General features: G+C 40.1%; 1 long non-coding RNA gene across 1 annotated transcript; it reads right to left on the bottom strand.

Moving 5' to 3' along the window:
* Positions 1-10,298: 10,298 nt before the first annotated feature.
* On the bottom strand, positions 10,299-13,068 carry LOC112578845. Its single transcript, XR_003103277.3, has 2 exons — positions 12,468-13,068; positions 10,299-11,434 (listed from the first exon to the last, which is right to left on the bottom strand). It is a non-coding gene; the product is annotated as an uncharacterized LOC112578845 (long non-coding RNA).
* Positions 13,069-22,697: the final 9,629 nt, after the last annotated feature.

The raw sequence follows: 22,697 nt of genomic DNA, 5'->3' as shown, positions 1-22,697 counted from the left end.
TTTGTTATTGTTCCATTAAAGACCACACATGCACACACGTCTAACTAGATATAGACAAAAGATAGTGTTCAGAAACGCTTAATTAATTTGCCAGTTCCTCATGGGCACAGGCAAGGAAGACTGGCCTTGGGAAGTCTAGTGATATCCAAAGGAAGTAGTTGCAAGAGGACACAGATGACAAAGTGCAAGGCATTTGAAAGATGCTGATGCTGGTTACACAAATGCATTATCTGAACACATGAACTCTATGGGTAACCTGGCAGGTTTCCCTAAGAATTTAGGAAGTTTCCTCTTCCTCCTAAGTTTTCTACCTCTCATCTTACTCTTCCCTAAACTGTTCCTTACCTTTCCTGGGGCTGGACAGGGTAGAAGTCAATATTAAGCACTATACTATTGCAGACATCCCTCTCCTGCTCATTGAAAGGTTTCTTCTTAGTCTAGGCCTACTATTGAAGCAATCAAGTCAAGGGGGTCCTCAGTGTTCCCTTGTCCTAGTTTCACAGTCCCAAGTTTCAAAAGTCAGATTTTCAGGGATTTAAGGAAAAACTTGAAAAGGATACCATTCGACTCAGACTTTACATGCATTTTCACAAATGGAGCTGAAAGGAAGATAAGAGGGAGTTGTGATAACATTTTAAATAAAAAAAGCATTAGTATTAAATGCTGGGCTGGAAGAAGCATAAGCTGGAATCAAGATTGCTGGGAGAAATATAATAACCTCAGATATGCAGATGACACCACCCTTATGGCTGAAAGTGAAGAAGACTTAATGGCCTCTTGATGAAAGTGAAAGAGGAGAGTGAAAAAGTTGGCTTAAAGCTCAACATTCAGAAAACTAAGATCATGGCATCTGGTCCCATCACTTCATGGGAAATAGATGGGGAAACAGTGGAAACAGTGTCAGACTTTATTTTTGGGGGCTCCAAAATCACTGCAGATGGTGATTGGAGCCATGAAATTAAAAGATGCTTACTCCTTAGAAGGTAAGTTATGACCAACCTAGATAGCATATTCAAAAGCAGAGACATTACTTTGCCAACAAAGGTCTGTCTAGTCAAGGCTATGGTTTTTCTAGTAGTCATGTATGGATGTGAGAGTTGGACTGTGAAGAAAGCTGAGCATCGAAGAATTGATGCTTTTGAACTGTGGTGTTGGAGTAGACTCTTGAGAGTCCCTTGGACTGCAAGGAGATCCAACCAGTCCATTCTAAAGGAGACCAGTCCTGGGTGTTCATTGGAAGGACTGATGCTGAAGCTGAAACCCTAATACTTTGGCCACCTCATGCAAAGAGTTGACTCATTGGAAAAGACCCTGATGCTGGGAGGGATCGGGGGCAGGAGGAGAAGGGGACAACAGAGGATGAGATGACTGGATGGCATCACCGACTTGATGGACATGAGTCTGAGTGAACTCTGGGAGTTGGTGATGGACAGGGAGGCCTGGCGTGCTGCGATTCATGGGGTCGCAAAGAGTCGGACACGACTGAGCGACTGAACTGAACTGATTGTACTTTTTATTTTTCCTGTGTGGTGTTTCTAACCTTGGGGAATATATGATTGGATTCAGGAGTCTTGGTTAGTTGGCATGTGTGTGTGTCTTTTTTTTTTTTTTTTTAAAGGGACGTTCCTGATAGTGATCTACCCTGGAGGCCTGAAGAGGAAGTAAGTGATAACCAGAGAGCCCCTTAAACATAGTTTCCAATCAGGTTAGCCTTCAGGTTTCCTAATTGGACTCTTTTTTTTTTCCCCCCTCTCAAAAGAAACCTATCCATTTATTCTTGATATTTTCTAGATTAATCTTTATCATCATTTTCTAATAATATATAGCTTTGTTGTATCTTTTAAAATTTCATCAAACCCAAGATAATCCCATTTCTTTTTGCCTTGTATCAGTCTAGCAAATGTTATGGGAATGGTGAATTTCTCATTATGTATTTCTTGCTATTATATTTTATGTTTGAAAAATTTCACTTCTTACATCATTTCATACTTACCAAATAGTTTTAAACTAAGGAAAATAAAACATTTAATGGAGTTTGAATGGGTGCTTCAAGGTAATCATATGCAATTTGGAAAATGTATGCTATGAAATGTTTCTTGGCTTAAAGTAAAATGAAGCTTTCTTTATTCTTTGAAAAGTCTATTAAGAGATTAAAAAATTTTTTTTGTCTATTTATACTAGAGGAAAAATAGCACTTGTTCTCTATTCTTTGTTATTTTCACCCCTGGTTTGAATTTTGTCAATTCCAATCCTCTGGCCTTAGCAAACCCTGTCTTACTATTTCCCCTCCCTGGCCCTTGAAGTTTATTTGAAATTTGACTGTCCTTAGGATATCTCATTTAACTTAGATGAACAGCAATTTATTTTTAGGACTTCGGGAACAGAGTGGTTGAATCTTACTATTGTTTGAACTTTATTCATTCAGTCACCTGTTGCGGAAATAGGTGCATACGCATCAGTGATGCCTGGAAGGAGATTAACATTTGGGTTCTAGTCATGTCTGTCAATTAATAAGACTGATAATACTTGTTTAGCTGACTCATAAGATGCTTATGAAGATAGCTTGCATTGATGCATAAAACAATTTTGTCAACTATTCTATTCTGTACAAACCAATATGTGATTTATGGACAATCTGACAGTCAATGAGTATACTTTTTGCCAGCAATTGGGCACACCAGGCCCCACACTCTTAGATAAGTGGAGTTTATACCAGATGATTTATGATAAAGAAAAGCTAAATTTCCTGCCCTCATGGAGTTTTCTAATATAAACACATTTGCCCAGACACAGGGAGTAAAATAGATAGAAGACACTGAACACCAAACAGGCATATTTCATGCAGCATGTAAAAACAAATGACAACCTCATATTTACAACAGGAGGCTGATCTGTTTTTCTAACCTTTCCTCTCAAACTATCCCCTTAAATACAGGATTAAAGATTTGCTTGTTTCTAAACTTGATTTGAGGTCCTGCTTAACATAAACTCTGAACTTAAATTCCTGGGTAAGGCCATCTCCAATTCAAGATGTCAAGTTTAGAAACTAACCTTGAAAGAATGAAGGATTTTTCTGTTGTGTTTTCAGATCTCCAACCCTTTCCTTAAATTCATAAACCCTGACCTTAAATTCCTGGGTAAGGCCAACTCCAGTCTAAGATGTTAAATTTAGAAACTGACCTTGAAAGCATGAAAGATTTGTTGTGTTTTCCAGTCATCTAACTTTGATTAAGTTAGGTGCTAGCAAATGGTGAGGTTTGTGTATACTGTGTTTTATTTTGCTACAAAATTCACTGTTTAGACAAAACAGATTTGTAGCTCTTCTGTTTCAGAGAATAAAAGGATTAAATGACCGTCTTAATTATAACTATTGCATTTACCCATTGGTTAAGGCATTTTTTACTTTTTTTAGGATCAAACTGGCTTTTAGTTTAATTATTTTTTTAATTGTATAGTTGATTTGCAATGTTATAATAGCTTCAGGTGTACAACACAGTGATTCAATAATTCTATAGTTTATATTGCATTTAAAGTTATTATAAAATACTAGCTGTATTCCCTGTGCTGTTTAATGTATCCTTTTATACGTAGTAATTTGTGCCTCTTAATTCCCTACCCCTAACTTGCCCTTCCCCCTTTCCCTCTTCCCACTGGTAACCACTGTATCTGTGTCTGTTTCTGTTTTATTATATTCATTTCTGTATTTTTTATATTCCACATACAAGTGAGATCATGCAGTATTTGTCTTTGTCTGACTTAGTTCATGTAGCATAATTCCCTCCCAAATCCATCCATGTTGTTACATCAACTATTAGTTTCTTTTACCTTGTTTTGTCACTGACAACTGTAAGGAGAGAAGAGGAGGAATTTGGACCATTAATTTGCAGCATGTCTTACTGACAGTTAAATACAGTGGTTTGTTCTGTTTTCTGAAGGTTATTTAATTAAATTCATGACCTAGGAAGCTAACTAGCCCCACATCTAAAATAATTGCTTCTCTGTTGGTGAGATGTAAAGCCGGGATTGATTTTCTCCTGGCTGAGAGCTCTCCTTTCTGAGTCATGAATGTCATCTTCACTCTCCTCCCCACATAATTTGATCTCTGTATTTGATCACTATTTAGTATACACTTCACTAAACAGATGTCTGAGTAATTAAAATCCCACATGGGCGCACTCATCAGTGAGCTACATCTATTTAACAGTCAGCCTAGAAACTTCTCACCCTCGGCTCTTCTCTCACCCTGGTGTCATCTGTCACTGGCCTTTAGCAGGCTTTAAATATTAGAGTTCAAACCTGGCTATGTTTGTTTTCCTATATTCATAGAATCTCTCCTTTCATTCTCAGCTTGTGTTTTCCCCACAAGTCCCTGATCTATTTCTCCTTCAACTCACCTGGAATTTATGTCCAGTTTTCTACCAGCATTCAAATTCTCATTGGATGAATCATCCTATATTTCGTTCATGCCAGCACCAGAAAAAAAAAAAAAAAATCAGAACCATGGATTAAGAGTGCTTTTTTCCCCCTGTGGCATAGCCAAATATTTCAGTCTGAACAATCCCCCCATTTTTTTTTTTTTTTTTTTTTTTTACACTATTTGAGATCAAATCCTGGAAACCTGTTTGGTGGCTACAGGTCACTGAAGGATTTTGATGGCCAAGAATTATAGAAGGAAAGAATGTGGGTTTGGAGCGGAAAAGGGAAGCTAGGAAGGACTTACTACATGAAATTTACTCACTTTTGAGAGAGGATTTAGATAGAACTTTATTGATGAAAATGTTTATACTTAGGCTGTATTCTTATGATAAGGCTTACAATACTGATATAACACTACATACAACTTGAGGTCAATGCTGTAATTTACAGAGGTAAAGGAATTCTCTTTGCAGTTGATGATGCACATTGATTTTAGGAAAATTTTGAAATGAGTATAGAATATATATTTTCTGATACCTATCATTTGAGACTTGAACAAAATCAGATAAATGAGTGGGCAACAGTCATAAGGCAAAATAATTCTTTATTTTCCTACTTTAAAATAGAATTCCAGTGCATTTAACATGGATCATTTTTATAGACATAAGTTTATTAGAACATGGGTGACTTGTGAGGTTCCCCTGTATTCACGACACTGGGGAATTTTTAAGGTGATCAAAAAACAAGCAACAGGTTCAGAGGTTAATTAATACAATTTTAGTTCTATGAGAGCAAATTCTGAAAGTACTTGTATAAACCTTATTACCATGATTGTATTTTAAAGCTACGTGAAAATCCCTATTTTGCTTGGAGCTTCTTGTTGGTTGTTTGGACTTAACTCCTAGCCTTGCTGTCTAAACTAACAAAGGCCAGGTAAATAAACAGAGACATAAATTAATAACAGGATTCTTGGACAAATAGTGACATGGACCAGGAGCTAGTATTTCAGGAAGGTGAACGAGTTCAACATGATGAGAATGCTTGTGGGTGTGATTTCTTTCACCATTTATCATCCAGCATCACTATAGGCCTGATGGCTCCTGAACGAGAACAATTTTCATTCTTCCAGTGCTCAGGGTAATCTCCCCTTGCCTGTTCCCCAGCTCCCTTCCCCTCCATGCAGTGGGTGTTTCATCTATTTAAAGTTCAGGGCACTTTTTTTCTTATCCAAGCTTTGTAAGTCTTGTTTCCCCTCCAGTCATTCCTTACCACATGTCCATCCATGCTCTGCTGTCAGCTTTTTTCAGATCATTAAAAAAAAAAAAAAAGGAAAAGATGACTTAACTCCAGTAACCCATTTCTGGCTTCCCACTGCCTTAGTGTAAATCAGGGAGAATCTTTCCTGACCTTCTTACCATGTTGTGAGGATCAGATGTGCTCTGTGGATACAAGGGCTTTATACATGGTTACTTGTGGCCAAGGGGCTTGGGCTCCAGCCCCACCTGCCTGACTGAGATGCAGTTTCAACCACTCCCTTGCTGTGTGAGCTTTAACAAGCTGCTTACCTTTTCTGTGCCTCAGTTTCCTAAGTGGAAAATGGAAATCATAAAAGTACATAAGTCCTGGGGTTGTTAGCTGATGGTTACATGAGACAATTCATGCGTATTATGAAGTCAGTACACCCCACCAGGTGTTAGCACAAGTGCAGACATCTGTGAACTTCCTCCCAGCCTCCCCTCTTCAGTGGGGCCTCTGGGACCTGTCCTTGTTCAGGCACTGCCGAAAGCTGGGCTGTATCCCTTGGGTGTGGTCTGTGAGCTAAAGATGGGGCAGGATGTAAGAATCCTGGCTAAGCACACACCTTTGTGGATCGACAGGCCTCTCTTTCTCTAAATTGTGTTCACTGGGCAGAGCTTCTCCTCTAATGACATGTTTATGTAGATACTTTAGTTTGCTGCCTTTACATACTTAAAGCCACAGAGATACATCTTTCCTAACCTGGAAAATGGCGATAGTAAGAGTATCTACCCCTGGGTTTGCAATGAGAGATGTCAAGTGAACCCCTTAGGAGGAGACAGGGAAGCACACTATTCTAGGGTTTGCTTTTGAAAAAGAACTGGAAAAAAAAAATCATCATGTAATCCAAATATCATCACTTTGTACACATGAAGTAAGGTGGAAACAAATCAGAACATATCAAAAGTAAAACCTTGCATTCTAAAAATGGGACAAATGATTCTTCCAAATGAACTCTCTTCTTCAAAGTGGTTTCCTCTGAATTCATAAGACATAACCCATAATACAAGGACACTGTTTTTGCCCCAAATGTGTTGGGATTTCTTCTTTGAAAAGGCTTTTAAGAACCCTGGTGCAAATACTAACTTACATTTTACATTTATGACAAATATCTTTCTACTTCTCAACTTTTTATTTATTATTTTTGACATGTTGTTATTCAGTCACTAAGTCATGCCTGACTCTTTGTGACCCCATGGACCCCATGGGCTGCAACACACCAGGCTCCTTTGTCCTCCACTGTCTCTCAGAGTTTGCTCAAATTCATGTCCATTTAGTGATACTATCTAACCATCTCATTCAAAAATGTCCCTCTCATTTTTGACATACAGATGTTCTAAATGTTTATGCAGATACATCTATGTATCTTCCATTATTTTGCATTTTTTCCCACTCAAAATTCCTTATTTAAAGGACTTATTTATATTTTCTTTTAATATTTCATGTTTGCCTCTTTAATCCACTTGGGATGTATTTCAGTAAATTGTATGAAGTGCGCATCCAATGGACTAAACTATTGGCCAGTTTTGAATAATCTGTGTCCTCCTCATTAATGATGCTTCATTTATGGACATATTAAATTTTCTTTCAGGACTTTTTCTGAAACATTCATCTATTTGTCAAGCTTTTCTCAGTCGTTCAAAATCACTGTAATTACTTTGGCTTTATAATTTGCATTAACATCTGGTACAGTGAATCTCCTATTATTATTCTGTCTTTTTAAAAGTATTCTGGCTATGATTCTGTTTTTTCTTCCAAACAGCAATTTTTTTTTCATTAAAAAATAATCTTACTGGAATTTCATTAAAGTCACAAATAAAGGAATAGATATATTTACCTAGAAGCATATCAGATTTCTCAATCTATTTACATCCTTTGTTTTCATGCTTGTTTCTTTCTTTCTTTGCATCAATCCCTTCCAGGTGTTGCCAACATATTTACATGTTAATAGAATCTTTTAAAAATATATATTTCCCAACAGGTTATTACTGGATCTGGAAAGGTTACTGGTCTTTAATAGTCATTTAAAATAGCTTTTTAATCATGTCTCTTGAGTTTTCTAGGCAAAACATCTGCAAATAAAGGTAAATTTTCTTCTGCCTTCAATATTTTACCTGTTATTTGTTTCTTGTCAGAATTATTTCAGCATAATTTTAAAGGATAGAGTTGATAGTGAGCATCTTTATACCTGATTTTAAGGAGAATGCCTCTCCTGTCATATCACTGGGTATGGAAATTTAAAAAAACACCCCAAAGAAGATTGAATAGTAAAAAGAACTCTCATTGCCCATTACCTAGCTTCAACAATTATCAATATTTTGGCAAACATTTAAGATTATAAATTAATCCAGACTTTTTAGATGCTAATTTGGAAATATCTATTCAGCAATGGATCCAGCAATTACATTGCTAGGCATTAATCCTAGTACAGCAGTACCAATAGGCAAAGATACACAAGGATGCTAATGTAACTGTATGGAATTGCAGAAAACTAGAAAGTATTTCCCAATAGGTGAATGAAAAATAATGGCACATGCATATATTTAAACTGTTCTATTATTCATGTATATTCAAATAATAAACTATGAAAAATTTTGCACATCTATGTGCTGATATGGGAGGATGTCCAAGATACCGTATACAATGAAAAAATCAAGTGCTGAATAATCTGCATAGTATTCTATTAATATTTTTTTTGAAAAGGCAGTAGTCACATACTTAAAAAACTTTTTTTTTTTGGCTATCTTGTGCAGCACGTGGGATCTTAGTTCCCTAACCAGGGATCAAACTCGCTTCCCTTGTATTGAAAGCTCGGAGGCTTAACAACTGGACCAGCAGGGAAGTCTTAGTCATATATGTCCATGGGAAATTTCTGTGAAGATATGTAAGAAACAGTTAATGAAGGTTATGTCTGAGAAGGAGAACAAGGAGTGATGATGGGAGGCTGAGGAATTACTATACAGTTTCTCCTCTTCCTTACAGTTTGACTGTGACTGTCCCACCATTAGCATTATTATTTTTATGTTTAGTCACTAAGTTGCGGCTGACTCTTTTGCTACCCCATGGACTAGCCTGCCAGGTTCCTCTGTCCATGAAATATTCCAGGCAAGAATACTGGAGTTGGTTGCGATTTCCTTCTTCAGGGGATCTTCCAAACCCAGGGATTGAACCTGCATCTCCTGCATTGGCAGGCGGGTTCTTTACCAGTGAGCCACCTGAGAAGCCCCATTATTTTTATAAAACCTTATTAAAGATATGATGTTGCTATTGGTTTAATATTTACTGAGATTTTTAAAAATTTAGCTGTTTTAATGAGGTGTAGGTGTTAGATTTTTATCATCTATTGAGATAAGGTTTTGTCTTGTATGGCCTAAATGTATGATTTGTTATTTCAAATATTTTCCTATTATTAAAATATCCTGGCATTTCTAGGACAAAATTTTCCTGATCTTATTAAAAATTACTTGTCTCATTGAAAATAACTTGCTGATATTTCTGGGGGGAATTCTGGCATTTGATTTCTTATGTGAGTTTATATTTTTGACTATTCTTTTTGTACTCTTGATAGGTTTTATAGTTATATTTGCTTCATAAAATTAATTACATTTTTATATATTTATATATTCAGAAAGGGAATTACATGTCTTTCAAAATTTGCAAGAATGTGCTTATAAAATCTCTAAGATGAGCCTTTTTTGACTTCTCTGGTTTTGATCTACTTAGTTTTTCTAACTTATTGATAAAATTTGTGTGACATATTTTTTCTGAAAAAAAAAAAAGTATTGGAATATAGCTAACTATATACATAGCATTCTCAGATAATTAAAAAAAAAACCCTCAAACTTCTCTGTATCTATTGTCTCCTTTCCCCTTTATAATTTTATTTATATTTTATTTAATTAGAGTTGCCAGATATTTCTCTACTTTTTCCTATTTTTTCCAAATATTTACTTTTGGAATTGATCAATAATTGTGGCTTGTTTTCTCATTCATTAATTTCTGCTTCAATCTTTCCTTAATTCTTTTCTCAGAGTTTAATTTTTTAAAAAGTATTACTTCATTTATTTTTATTATTTCACATTCATTGTTCTCCTGCTAATCAATGTTCCTAAACTTGGTCTGGTTTCAAATGACTGTGGGGTATTTCTAAAAATTAAATACACTCTCAAAAGAGAAAGATTTGCTATTCCTGATGATGTTGTTTAAAAGAATGTGACTCAGTGTCTTATACAACTCTAAAGAATTCTAAAAATGTTTAGTGACAAGTGCAGCAAGCTTATGACCTATTCTGAGAGGGCCAAGATCTATAAAACCTATACATTTGCTAGAATGTTATCTGCCTTCATGTATTTGAAAAGAATCAAGGGCTAGGAGTTAAAGGAAAGTCTCACATTTGCCTAATGGGATATCCTCTAATATCACATGTCTATAAGTCAAGATATTTCAAAATGCTTTTTCTTTACGTGAAAATGCATTTAAATACATTTTGAACACAGCCTGGCTTCATGACTGCTTGTGATTGAAATTCACCCTAGATAAAACATTGTTCAAAGGCAAAGATGAAAAATTGTTCATTTGATAGGATGACAAAGTTTTCCCTGCAAAAATCAATGATGTAGATAAGAGAGAACATGTTCTTAAAAATAATTTTTACATGCTATGAAACACCGGATTATACACAATGTCTTTAGTAAAAAAAAAAAAAAAAATTTGCTGATAGTAAGGTAGATTTGCAGGTGTGACCTTTGCCAACATATGTAGATCTTCATCAGATCCACATGTTTGTAGAATTATGTAACAGTGTTTAAGTGGCCAGGAAAGGGAGGATTTTGTGGTCAAGAAAGTGGAAATGTCCTATTTAACATATGACCCTGGCCAGTCTCATCTCAAATTACTGTTGCTCAAGTTACAGATGGTTAGCAAGCCAAGTGGGAGGGAAGAGAAAGGGCTGACAAACCTACAGTTAACAGGAGGCCACAAAGCCAGTGGCTGTTATCATTAAAAATACAAACGTACTCAAGTCTTCCATATTTAAAGTAGTGCAAAGAAAAAAACTGTCTTGCACTGCATTCTGGACCAGAAGACGTTGCTAAAATGGGTTTAACATATCCTTCCCTAATAATTAGGTTTTAGGAAAGATAGAACATAGTTTTATGAATGAACTGAAAAAATATAATTAGACCACCCTTCCCAGCTGACAGCTTTATGATCATGATTGAAAAGCAGTTTTTTCCTTTTGCACTTATTTGCATCTCAGGTTTTTTAAGCTTCCAAATGTTTAAAACATACAAGTGCCTGTGCTCTAGGAATTTACTCTTGAGAGAAAACACCATTAAGTGGAAAAAAATTTTTTTTATCTCTACTAACACAAAAGCAAGTATACATAAATTTATGTATTTAGTATTGGTTTCAACCGATTACCTTGTAAAGCAGTTCAGGGCTAACAGGAGAGTACGTCAGAGTCAAAAATAATCCTAATGTTGTTTGCTATTATGGCTGTGAAAATTTTAGTCAAGTACAGACTGAAAGCCCAAAGGATGCTAAAGGATTATCTAGAAAGCAGAGCCTCAAGCCAAGTTTAAGTGCTAAGATTTTATTAGGAGGTACGACCCCCTGGGCAGCAAGGGTGAGGTGAAAGGCAATGAAAAGCAATGCTTCGCTAAGCTGAAAACAACTTGAGGAGAAAGTACAGCTTCCAGACAGCCACACTGGGACCTGCTGCCTATGGAGAAAACAGGAGAGGTACTTATTTCTTGCTCTCTGCCCTCTGTTGTAAGTTTGTCTCACAGGGCTCCAACGCCGCACTTTTCTGGGTATGTCCCTGACCCTCCAGGCTACTGGCAGAGACAAGAATAGGCTGAACCTCTATGTTTTTCACCCGAGTCTGGGACTGGTGGGAGGAGCCAGGGCCCCTCTGCACTAAGCTAGAGGCTAAGATGAGAGAGGGGGTGCAACTGAGCAGACCGGGGAGGTGCACAAGCTGGGTCTGGCACAGCGCATCCTTCTAGGACCTGAGCTATTCCTAGTGCTGGTGTTCACTGATTCTTAGAGGAGGAGGAGCCACTCAATTCAGAGATCGCACAGATAGCGCTCAGATTGTGTAAATGTAATTATCTTCCATCAAACTGTCTCATGTTCCTCACTACGCTTACCCACTGCTTTAACTCTTCCCCTCCCAAGAGTTTTTGAGGTGTAATTTGAATCGGATTCTTTACCGTCTGAGCCACTAGGGAAGCCCAAGAATACTGGAGTGGGTGGCCTATCCCTCCTCCAGGACATCTTCCCGACCCCAAAATCGAACGGGGGTCTCCTAAATCGCAGGCGGATTCTTTACCAGCTGAGCTACCAGGGAAGCCCAATTTGAATATTAAAAAATTCACCTATTTGAAGACTACAAAGCCTTAGATTTTGGCAAGTGCACACATCCTGTAACATCCATTCTATCAAGGCGTGGAATCGTGCCATCGCCCCCAAAGTTCCCTCCTGCTCCCCTGCCTCCCATCCTCTCGCCTCTTTCATCCCTCCCCAGGCAACGGCTTTCCCCACCAGTTTTGCTTCTTCTAGAATTTCAGATAAACGCAATCGGACAGACTAAGGTCTTTTGGGTTTACCCCCCTACCCCCACCTGTACCAAGCAATTATTATTATTTTTTTTAAATCTATCCTTGATGCTGCCCGTATTGATAATTGGGTGCATTTTTACGCTTCGCTGTTTTGGAGAACTTCCTCTCTGTGCTAAACGTCCGGCACTTTACCTGCATTCGCCGTTTGGAACCCTCACAACTACCCTGCTTTACAGCAGAGTAACCCGAGGCTAGGGGCGCCCGGCTGGGGAGCCCGGGGAGGAGGAGCGGGGTCGACACCGGCTAGTCAGATTATTACGTTTGCCCCGGTCGGGAGCCCGATCTGCGGCACCTGCGGCTGGAGAGGGGAACGGTGGGTCTGGCCGTATACAGCCGCGGGCCAGACAAACGCCCCGGGACGGAGGCCTTGCCGGGCCGCCCTCGAGGCCGGAGCCATGGAGAGTACTCCATCCTACCGTACCCAGGCCGCCGGCCTCCAGAGCTGCCTGGTCTGGCTACGAGTAGGGGCGGGGCCGCGGACTGGGGGCGCGCAAGGGCGCGGAGGAGCCGCGTTTCCGCGGACGCGTCACGTTGCCGGACGCTTCACCACGCGCCGTTTCCCTCCGCGCAGACGGCGCTACTTCCCGCGGGGCCCGAGGACCCCAGTCGTCGGTGAGGGGAGAGTGCAATTGGCTGCGGCGGCGTTGTCGCTGCAGAGGAACTAGCGAGAAGAGTGGTGTCAAGTCGCTTTCACCTCCTCCGCGGCCGCCTCTTTACGGTAGTCCGCGGAAGCCTGGTTTGATGGACCCGGTGGAAACAAAGATGCCGGTGCTGTGCCCTCCGGCTAGGCTCGGCCTGGTCGCAGCTATTGTCTGGCTGCCTGACGGGAAGCAGGGGCTCTATTTTTCTTCTGCCGAACTTGGTGCTTCGCGGCTGCGGAGGGACTGACGAGGAGCCTTTGTCTGCGGGAGAATAGCTGTGGCGAAGTGGCTCTTCCTGAATGGCCACCGGTCCGCTCTCCGCCGGCTTTGCTGGCAATTTTTTCCGTGTCATTTAAACCCGGGAAAATCTGCTTTTCCTCTCCTGACATTTTCATTCTATTTGAAGTCTTGGCGTCTGAGTCGTAGACGGCTCCCTCTATCTCCTTTAGCGAATCCGAAATTTGAGGGGCCGAGTTCTCTTCGGACCCTTAGCACATCTTTTCCTCCCTCAGAAAGAGTTGAATTGGAAAACCGTGGAGGTGGGCGACGCTCACACAGACTCTGCCCTGAGATTTGTTTTGCTGAGTCCACAATGATGCCTCAGACGTAGGCATGAGGAGGGGGTTTAAAGTTATTTGGGGACCCCATTATTCTATGACTTCTTAGTGGATATCCAGAGAAACTGCCCGATCAGAGAAGGTGGAGGCTGTCAAACCTCAGAAAGGGGTTTCCAGTCCGCTGCAAAGGCGTCTGTTGTTTGGTTACACGACCGCCTCGGTGACAAAAGAGGGGAGGAGGGTGTTTTCTGAGAGCACTGCTGATCTCCTGTTCCCTTCGTAGCATTTCTTACTACCTGCTAGATGTTGCATATTTTATATATTTATTGTTTGACTTCTCTTCCCCCACTTGATCTAATCCTGGGTGAGCAGGGGGTTTTTTCACTGTGGTTGCCTGGAGCCTAGCACAGTGCCTGGTGAAGTACTGGGGGCTTCGTAAATATTTACTGACTCAGTGAATGAAAAACACATGGCAAATTCTTTAAAGGAATCGTGAGAGAAGCACAAAACTGAAAGCCATGTGACACCGGGAAATGGATCTCAAACCCGCTCTTTTGATTTCAGAGCAGTGATTGGTAAGGAATGGCCAAGAGACAGTGATACTCCACATTTTGCAAAGGAAAATAGTGAAAAGAATGAGCTTTACGTATAGGGTGCTCTCCACTAATCACTCTAGGGATTAATTCTCTGAGGTGAACCCACTAAAAATCTTGGAAGAAAATTGAAACCCTTTTTCAATAGTCCTATGTGCCTCTCAGACACGTGCTCAACCCCATCTGAGGGTTTAGGCGGCTTGTCTGATGAGCAAGACATGGGTCTTTGGGACATTCAGAACACAAGACGGACACCAATGCGTCACAGAAATACTTTTCTGTGCTGGACCCTCTGTATCATGTATCATGTTGGAGACACATCTAGGGAGTGTTTCACATGAAAATTAGTTTGCTAAATTCTACCTGAAAGCCCTTTCATAAAGGACCCCAGGGGATGCTGGTTCATAAATGATGGATTAATTTTGAAGGAAGTGAAAGTGGGGTGCTTTGAAAGTGGGGTGCTTTGAGAGTGAACAGCCAGCTTCCCTAAAGAATTACCCTTGTAACACCTCCATTTCTTTGAAACTTGGTTAGGAAACAGCCACACTTTGGCCAGGAAAGTTTATAAAACCTGTCAAAGGTTGAAAAGTCTTTCACAAAAAATAAGTTTAAGATTTCATATATTAATTTCTCAACCAATCATCTCATTCTGGTATGCAGAACTGGAGGTATCATGTAAGATCATGCAACAAATATACTGTATTTATTGACATTATTCCTTGTTCTAGGTGTTGCAGATAAAGCAGTGAAAAAAAATTCCTCTCCTATTTTATATTGTTCTACTTCCAGACCCCTTCCATCTTTTCACTACCAATTTTTTTTTATTTTCACCGTTCATCTGCCATCTACTTTACCACATTTCTTTGTTCTGCCCCTCACTTCATCCAAAATATGAACATACAAAAATACATGATGAAATCCATTTTAAAAATCAAGTCCTTTTAAAAACATAGCTTTTTACCAAAAAGAATCCATTTCTAAAATGTTTGTTTATGGCTATAATTTTTTCAAGTTTAAAAATGATTTTGCTGTTTCCTTCATTTCGCTATTATATAAGTGAAGATAATTACCGTTCGGTCAGCTTTCACCCTTCCATGAGAATGTTTCCTTCACCCAGACTTTGCCTAACGATACCAATCTTACAAGAAAACACAATGAAATATTTTGTGGAGAATAGGATGCATGTGTGCTCAGTCATGTCTGACTCTTTGGACTGTAGCCCTCCGGGCTCCTCTGTCCATGGGATTCTCCAGGCAAGAATACTTCAGTGAGTTGCTGTTCTAGGAGTTGCTGTTCAAACCTGTATCTCCTGCCTCTTGCATTGGCAGGCATATTCTTTACCACTGTGCCACTGTACCAATATTAAATTTTTTAAAGTAAAGGTGCTCCTTTTCCAGATTTTTTAAAAAGGAATAAACTGAATGTTGGCTTAGAGATTCGGAAGAGAAATGTACAACAAGATTCTAGTGCACAACACAGTAGCAGAAGGAATTTTCTTAGTTGTACTACCTAGTCTTTCACCATTTTCCTCTAAATTTTTTCCCTTTCATTCAGTCCAAAATTGCTCACTGGCCCAAATGTTCCCTGAAGATTATGGCTTAACTACAGTACTCCCCTTTCCCCATTTAAATATGTTACGTTTCAAACTTGCTTACACATTCTTCTGAACAATCCCTATATTCCTGCTAATTCCCTTCAGCTTGAACTGAGGAAGCAGACAGCTTCTTTGTCTGCCCTCCCCTCCCCTCCTCCAGCCCTACTCCCAACCCCTAATTGCTCAAACCTAGGGGTTAGAACTGAATTACCCAACATGCTAGTGATTCTCAACCTTGGTTGGCATATTAGAATCACCCGGGAGACTTTTAAAAAAAATACTGATTTCATGGGCCTACCCCTGACCAATGAATGACCTTAGAATTTGTGGATTTAGAGTTCCAGCATTGGTATTTTTGTAAAGCTCTCAGGAGATTCTAATGAAAGGTAGTTTGAGAAACAGTGCAGTGGGCAGCTCAAGTATCTGTTTAGGGCAATGATTCTCAAACTTCAGTGCTTCAGAATCACCTGAAAGGGCTTGTTAAAACACAGATTGCTAGGTTCTAGCAATCAGAGGTTCTGATTCAGTAAATTAGGGGTGGGGCCAGAGAATTAGTATTTCTGACAAGTTCTCAGAGGATGGTGCTGCTGCTGGTTTAGGATTATACTTTGGAAACCACTGTCTTAGGACACCCAGATAAATGGACACCAAGAAAAAAATGAGAGGGGTGGGGGTGGGTGGGGAACCCAGAAAGATTCATATTTCAAACAAAGCTTCTAAGTAACTCTCATGGTGCAAATCAGAAATTTTTTGAGCTTCCTTACCTTTGCCAACAAAGGTCTGTCTAGTCAAGGCTATAGTTTTTCCAGTAGTCATGTATGGATGTGAGAGTTGGACTATAAAGGAAGCTGAGCACCAAAGAATTGATGCTTTTGAACTGTGGTGTTGGAGAAGACTTGAGAGTCCCTTGGACTACAAGGAGATCAGTCCTGGGTGTTCATTGGAAGGACTGATGTTGAAGCTGAAACTCCAATACTTTGGCCACCTCATGCGAAGAGCTGACTCACTTGAAAAGACCCTGATACTGGGAAAGATAGAAGGCAGAAAGAGAAGGGGACAACAGAAGATGAAATGGTTGGATGTCATCACCGACTCAATGGACATGAGTTTGGGCAGGCTCCGGGAGTTGGTGATGGACAGGGAGGCCTGGAGTGCTGCAGTCCTTGGGGTCGCAAAGAGTCGGACATGACTGAGCAACTGAACTGAACCTTTATTTTATGGCTAGTTTGATTCTTGATTTAGACTTGTGTTTAGGGAGATGGGACTCCCATAATTCTTTTACTGCTAAAGGTGACTTTTAAAAGTCTTAAGCCCTATGGTTAAGTATCCAAGCCAATGCATCTCTTCATGTAAACTGCAGCTTTCACCTTTCTGTGAGAATGTTCCCTTCACTAGATTTTCCCTAACCATAACGGGTCATAGTAGCCCACCATAGAATATTTATGGAGAGTAGCAAAGTAAAATATTAATACACACATATTGCTCACATCTCCCAACAAAAAGCTCTAAGGCAGAAATAGTGTTTATCTTGTCTTCTAGGTGATGGGTGAATGTATCTTGCATGTTGAACCCTGTGACAGAGAACTTGACCCATGGAGGGCATACAAATAAGATTGCAAGAAGACCTGTCAGAGTTATGGAAATGAAAGGTACTTTTGCTCTTCAATAACTTTTCCATATGTTTTTGCAGTTTATCTTTTCCCTAGCAGCACATGAGATTTTCTACTTTATATGTAGAAAATCAGGTGCAGGAAGCTTTCAAACTTGCCCAGAGCCATACAGCTCATTAGGCCTGAAGTGAGAGCTGTTGGCTCCCAAACTCTGCCTCCTTTTCTGTAGAATATGCTATAATTCAAATGCCAGACCACTGGATCTGAAGGGAAAGAGGGAAAGAATTTGAACTTTTTTTAATCCTGTAGAAGTGAAATCTAAGAAAAACACCCTACATTTTTTAAGTCCATGTAAGTAACAGGGTTAATGTGTGGTTAGATGCAATTTATGATACCTTAGGGAAGAACAATCTGAAAAGGGAGTAAGACTACAACACGGATGGACCTTGAGGGCAATATATTAAGTGAAATAAGTTAGAAAGACAAATACCATATGATTTCACTTATATTTTGGAATTTTTTTAAAAAACAAAGAAATAAACAAAAACCAAGCTCATGGAGAGAACAAACTGATGGTTGCGATAGGTGAAGGATTGGGCTTGTAAGAAATGAGTTAAGGGGATCAAAGGTACTAACTTCCAGTTATAAAATAATTTGTCAGGGGATGTAATGTACAGCATGGTGACTGTAGTTAATAGTACTATATTGTGTATTTATTAGATGCTGAAGAGTAAGTCTTAGAAATTCTCATCAAAAGAAAAAAATTCTGTAACTGTGTGGTGATGGATGTCAACTAGACTTACTGTGGCGATCATTCTAGAATATATAGATATAGAATCTACAGTATATAGATTCTATACAATATATAGAATCATTCTACAATATATACAAATATAGGATCATTTTAATTAACACTCGAAACTAATGTTGCATGCCAAATATACCACAGTTAAAAAGAAAAAAAAAAGAAAAGGGAATAAGAGAGTAGAAGAGATTTAAGGTAAAACACTTATATAGTTAGCTAATAGTCTTGGCCTGAAGGAAATCCCGTTGGACTTTAAAAGAAAACAGGCAGAAGACTCACCTTTTCATTTAACTACTGTTGTGTTATAAGCCACCTCCAAATTTTGTAGTTTAAACAGACTGTTTTATTTTCTCATGATTCTTTGGGTTAGGAATTCAGACAGGGCTCACTGAGGATGCCGCTTCTCTGTTCCATGTCGTCTTGACGGGGGTGCCTCAGATGGACGACCCAAAGTGACCTCATCCACTTCCGGGCCTTGGTGCTGTCAGCTGGGTGAGGCACCTTTGTTCCCCTCCAAGTGTTTGCTCTTTCCATGTGGTCACACATCATTCAGTTATCTAGCATTTTTAGATGGTGGCTGTCTTCCAAGGAGTAAAAGGGATTACGTACCATCAGTTTCACTGTATTCTGCTGGTCAAAGCAAGTCCAAGGGCCAGCACGGAGTCAAAGGATTGGAAAATAGATTTCACTCTTTTTGTAAAAATAATTTTATTTATTTTTGGCTGTGCTAGGTGTTCGTCACTGCGCCAGTGTTTCTCTAGTTATGGAAAGCGGAGGTTGCTCTCTAATTGCAGTGCTCGGGCTTCTCATTGCGGTGACTTCTCTTGTTGCAGAGCACAGGCTCTAGGGCATCCAGGCTTCTGTAGTTGCGGCTTGTAGGCTCTAGAGCACAGGCTTGGTAGTTGTGACCCTCAGGCTTACTTGCCCTCGGCATGTGGATCCTCCCAGACCAAGGATTGAGCTCATGTCTCCTGCATTGGCAGGTGGATTCCTTACCACTGAACCAACAGGTAAGCACTAGATTTCACTCTTGATGGGAGAATGGTACAAGCACATTGCAAAGGGGATATGGTTCTGCTTTTTGAAAGAAGCCAGATACAAAAGAGTATATTATGTGTGATTCTATTTATGTGAATTTCTGGAAAAGGTAAACTCATCTAGGGGGTGAAAAAAAGCATATAATTGGCAAAAAGTATGAGAAAACTTTGGGGGATAATGGAAATATTCTGTACCTTGATTGTGGTGGTATATGGGCTTCCCAGGTGGCTCAGTGTTAAAGAATCCTCCTGCCAATGCAGGAGACATGGGTTCGAGCCCTGGGTAAGGAAGATTCCCTGGAAGAGGAAATGGCATTCCACTCCAGTATTCTTGCCTGGAGAATTCCATGGACAGAGGAGCCTGGTGGGCTACAGTCCATGGGGTCCCAAAAGAGTTGGACATGACTTAGTGACTAGAACAACAGTATACACAGGGAACATTTGTCAAAATGTATGCATTTTATTAAAACTATGAGGTATATCCAAAAAAAGTAGGATATAGGAGGAACTGTGGAACCATCTTCAGAAATAATGTGCTGTACATAAAGGCTTCGATCTGAACCTTTAAAGATCATCTGGTCCGGTGTCTTTACAGACAAAGAAAGTGAGGCCCAGAAAAAGGAACACTCTGTATCTTTTCTGCCAAAGGATACTCTGTTAGTGATAAAACCAGGATTGCAATCCAGGCTTCTGACCACAGTCTTCCTCTGAGAAGATTGGGGAAAAGGATGCCCCAAGCCTGGGTTTCACTGACTCACTTAGATGTAAGCATGTCTGGGAGTGAAGGAAGGTCTATGAGAGCTGTCAGTGTCCCTTTGCATTCTAGAATTTTCCAGGGATCTCCAGTGCTCAGATTTCTGTGCTCTGTTTCTAGTTCTGAGGGACTGTAGACAAGTTCCTGTAACTCCTCTGTTAAGTCAGTGCCTGTAATAAAGGTTAATGGGGCAATATTTATACCTAGATTCGAACACTGTATGTAAAAAAATAAGAGAAGAGCAGCTATGCCATGTCACTTTTGTCTACAGTGCTGTCTCTGAGTTTCCTACAAGGGTGCTGGTGGGAAAGAGTAAAGAGGGGTGTGGAACTAGAGAAGCAGCATTATTCACTTAGGTTTTACTAAAATTAATAAATCTACCTTTCAGGCTCATAAGAGTTATTGCTAGCTTTCATGAAGTGCTCCATAGAGTAAGATAAGGTTGAAATAGTGAAAAATAGTGTTTCTACTCATAGTAACATGCAAATGTTAGGACATATGTAGGGAATTTGAAAAAATGAGTACGGCTCATTCTCTATCTTTAATATACTATACTCAGAAAAAAATGATTTCAAACCTCATCCAAAGTGTCTCAGACATTTGTCAGATGTATCCAACTCCTCTGGATGCCAAAGAACCTTTTAAAAATTATCTACAAGAGACGACAGAACACTTTGGGCTGAAATTATTTGTAGCCGATACATCAGAGAGTAACACCATGCTGATCTTGAGCAATTACCTAGAGAATTACAGACTTGAACTGTGGAGGGTATCTGAACTTTTTGCTAACACTAAGTCTCTTTTGAAATCAGTTACCATAGCATTAAACATGAGTAATTCAGCAAGGAAACCTTTTTAAAGAGAGAACATCACTCTGATAGACTCCTGAAGCTTGGAGTTTTCTTCATTTTAGTTTTAGGTTGTTGTCATTTCCCCATTTTTCTATTACTGTATAATAAGAATTATTATATAGTAAGCATCTTATTAAGTGAGGGGATGCCAATTTGCATCTTGAACTTGTGGTTTCTGTCTCAAAGCTGCTGTTTGGGAGGAGCCTGTTATTTCACAAACTTGAAGGCCAGTTTCAGTATAACTCCACTGGTCTAACACTAATGCCAGGTGGGAAGTGATGCATTTATGGAAATAATTCAAGCCAAAGAAATCTACTCTTGTTTGGATTACCCCAGCTGGGCAGTGCTCTGCTCCTGAATGGATTCCTCTTGGGTTAATTTGGGTTAAAGAGGGCAGAGCAGTATGGGATATAAGGAAATCAGCCCGGAGCTCTCTTGGATTCTAACTTTGCAATCTCACAAAACTTAGCTTGGTCTAAGCCAGACAGACATTCCCAGCTAAAGACCTTTTTAAAAGTTATACTCTCACTCCATGGCTGCCATGTTTTGAAATATCTGGGTTACCCAACATGTAGTGTTATTCATAAACTTTTACCCTGGTCCACACACATTTTTCCCTAGGTAGCGCTAGTAGTAAAGAACCTGCCTGCCAATGCAGGAGACGTAAGAGATGTGGGTTCAGTCCCTGGGTCGGGAAGATCTCCTGGTGGAGGGCATGGCAACTAACTCCAGTATCCTTGCCTGGAGAATCCCATGGACAGAGGAGCCTGGTGGACTACAGTCCAGGTTGCGAAGAGTTGGACAATTGAGTGACTAACACTACTACTACTACTATGCGCATTTTGGTAAGGACTTTTTCTATAGCACTGGGAATGGTGTACAGATCATCAGTACTACCTTAAGAGCTCAGGAACCCAGCATGATAGGAAACTCATGAGGAAGGTGAACCAAGACTTCTGGGTTTTCTACATCCCTGCCAACCTGGCTTCTACTTCCCTCCATCACCGCTGTTCCTCTGGAATCAATGGTTGTTTTAATCGCCTCCTAGTCAGTGCCATTGGTGAGAGAGATTCTCACCCTAGAGTTACGGGGATGGCCAGACACACAACCCCTGACTCTGGGCAGATGAGATTGACAGCAGTTTATTGGTCATCTACACTCACAGCCATGGGGAGGAGGACACCACACACAGGGCCTCATAAAGGTTGCACCTGAGGATGGATAAACAACCAGGAGCTGTGCATAGGGTGGGGAGCAGGCTTTTTTGTAGTATCAAGAGGGCAAAGTGCCCTCTGATTTCCATGAGAGGATGTGACTAGCTTATTTGAATTCTGAGGGCTGGGAGTTAGGGAACTGAAATCCACTGTTTAGGGATTAGCACCTGGTCCAGTTAATGAGGTATGTTGGGCTGGGGGACCTTGTCTTTTGGAGCAGAGTAGGGAAGGGAACTTGTGGTTAGCCATTAGAGGTCTCCCAATTTTTCCCTAGATGTCAAGACATACCTGATACTGGGCCTTAGTTTCAGGGCTCAATGCCACAATAGCCATATAGGATATTATATCTAGACCACCATCTACAGTGCCCTCTTATAACTGGGCCGGGGGGGTGGTGGTGGGTGGGGAAAGGTGGAGTGACACAAAGGATGCAGACCAAGCTTTTCCAGTTAATCCTTTCAGGTAGTCACATTGTAAATACTCACTGAATATCTTTATGTGCCAGCATTCCAGGCCCTAAGGCTTAAAAGTGAATGGAACACAGTCCTATTTTGGAAAAGTCAAATGGAGGAGAAACAGAGGACTTCAACAGATGGTCATAACAGAGTGACAGAAGTAGGAGCCAAGATGTGTACATGTGCTGTGAGAGCACAATGATGAGGGCATGTCATCCAGGGATGAGGGCCAGTGAACTGGCCTTGAAGAA

Source organism: Bubalus bubalis, chromosome 14 (assembly GCF_019923935.1).
Source record: "Bubalus bubalis isolate 160015118507 breed Murrah chromosome 14, NDDB_SH_1, whole genome shotgun sequence".
Taxonomy (NCBI): domain Eukaryota; kingdom Metazoa; phylum Chordata; class Mammalia; order Artiodactyla; family Bovidae; genus Bubalus; species Bubalus bubalis.
The sequence above is the reverse complement of the archived record's forward strand: the minus strand, read 5'-3'. Positions and strand labels throughout refer to the sequence as shown.